The 2,123-nt window shown below is 42.5% G+C and overlaps 1 non-coding gene across 1 annotated transcript; it reads left to right on the plus strand.

Moving 5' to 3' along the window:
- The first annotated feature begins 303 nt into the window (after positions 1 to 303).
- On the plus strand, positions 304 to 409 carry LOC118491939. Its single transcript, XR_004892384.1, has one exon. It is a non-coding gene; the product is annotated as a small nucleolar RNA R71 (small nucleolar RNA).
- Positions 410 to 2,123: the final 1,714 nt, after the last annotated feature.

A 2,123-nucleotide genomic window follows, 5' to 3' on the forward strand; every position in this document is an offset into this window, starting at 1 on the left:
ATCCCTTGGCAATTTTCAGCCGCATGACCTATTTCATTACACAAAGCATAAACATCATAAATTTGGTTAGTAGTTTGAACATTACCATCATCTATGGCGTGCACTTGAGGTCGGGAAATGGCCGGTCGGGCTCTCCTTGATGCTTGAGCTTTTCTCTTAGATGTAGTTGCCATGCTCTCCAAAAACTCCCAATCATCGTTCTCATAATTTGTACCAAAAGTCCCACCGGTAATGGACATTAGATCACGAGCATCTTCGGCACTCAACCCCTCGTGGAAGGCATTCATCAATTCCCACAATTCGATTCCATGGTGAGGGCAATTTTTGATCATCATATTGAAACGCTCAAAAGCCTCGTGAAACATCTCACTATGTTGTTGTTGGAAGCTTCTCAACCCCTTTCTTGCATCGTTGGTCTTTTGGGCGGTGTAAAACTCATCCAAGAAAGTTTGTTGCATCTCCCCCCATGTATATATGGATGCCGAAGGCAATGTGTAGAACCATTTTTTCGCCTTATCTTCAAAAGAAAATTGGAACAATACCAATTTAATATCGTCAGCCGAGAACCCTTGACTCCCAAGAGTGTTACAAATCGAGTCATAAGCTTCCAAATGAAAGTAAGGCTCCTCCGTTGCTAACCCCTTATATTTTGGTAAACTTTGCAAAGAGTTGGTCCTCACTTCAAATGTCCTCCCTTGATCATTGTGAGGAATGACTACCGGTGAAGGGTTATGAGTGATTACCGGCCTAAAATGTGCTTCGATGCCCCTCACGTTTTCTCTAAGGTGCCTCCTTGGTACACCGAACCTACCCCTTGGAGGAATAGGACCCATTGGCCTTGGTACATGCCCTTGTGGTGCAATTGGTTGTTGAAACTGTTGTTGCGGCATTAGTGGGCGTTGAGGTGGTCTTTGAAATTGTGGTTGCACATGTTGCGGCCGGACTTGTTGCAATGGTATAGGGCGTTGCATTGGTGGCCCTTGTGGTCTCAGCCTAATGTGTTGTGGTATGAGTTGTTGTTGTGGCATTCCACCGACACTTGCCATCCCTTGCGATTGACTTTGCACATAACCGAATTCTCCTTGATCACCATAACCCCCGTAAGCATACCCATCCTGATCATACCCGTCAAACTCCTCAAATCCTTCATCATATCCATCTCCTTGAATTCCCGACGATTGCCCAAATGGAAGGGTTGAATATTGAAAACCCGCTTGGTTCGATGGTCTGAATGTTGAAGTAGCATGGACAATGGTCGAAATTGGTGCTATGGTATGGCTTGAATATGATGGACCCGCACCCGGGAAGAAATGGGATAATGGTGGTATAGTAGTGGAAGGGTTAAAGGTAATGGTTGGTTCTTCTTGAGTAGTAATGGGTTGTGTGGTGTTGGTTGGTGTAGTGTCATGAGGTGGAGTAGGAATTGTAGTGGAATTTGATATGGTTGTGTTTGGTGATGGTTGTGTGGAAGTAGGTATAAATGATGAGGTCGTTTAACCCGTTGTAGGTGGGATTTGTGAATCAGCCATGATGTTTCTTGGTGTAATGGGTGAAGTGGGTGAACCAATGATTCTGTTTTCTCGTAATAAAACCCTGTTTTGCCGTAACGTTCTTTCGATTTCCGGATCAAATGACAATGGTGACGCTTTGTGAGAGCCTCTAGTATGCATGCACCTGTAGAACCTGCACACTAAACACACCAGTGTAAACCCGAAAATAACAAAGCAAAACTAACAAACTGACACACGTTGCGCACTACTCCCCGGCAACGGCGCCAAAATTTGACGTGCTTGTCGTGGTACACGCAAATTTAATCCCAATAACAACTATAGATAGTGGTAAAAGGGTATCGAACTCAGGGAGTATGTGGAAAGTGTGTTGATTTTATAGCTTTGCGAATTAACTACAATTAACCTAATTTGCAGAAAATAAAGTTCAATGATTTGGATTGTTGTTTTAGAAAACTAAATTAATAACTAATTGCAAATAAAGATTGGTTGTTTAACAGATTAGGAGAACAATGACCATCTTAGGATTCAGTTTCCTTTAACAATTGTGTGAAATTTCAACTAGAAATAGTTACATAGACATAACTCGTACATACATAATCGAAGTGATAAAAG

This window comes from Helianthus annuus, chromosome 4 (genome assembly GCF_002127325.2).
Source record: "Helianthus annuus cultivar XRQ/B chromosome 4, HanXRQr2.0-SUNRISE, whole genome shotgun sequence".
NCBI classification, from domain to species: Eukaryota; Viridiplantae; Streptophyta; class Magnoliopsida; order Asterales; family Asteraceae; genus Helianthus; species Helianthus annuus.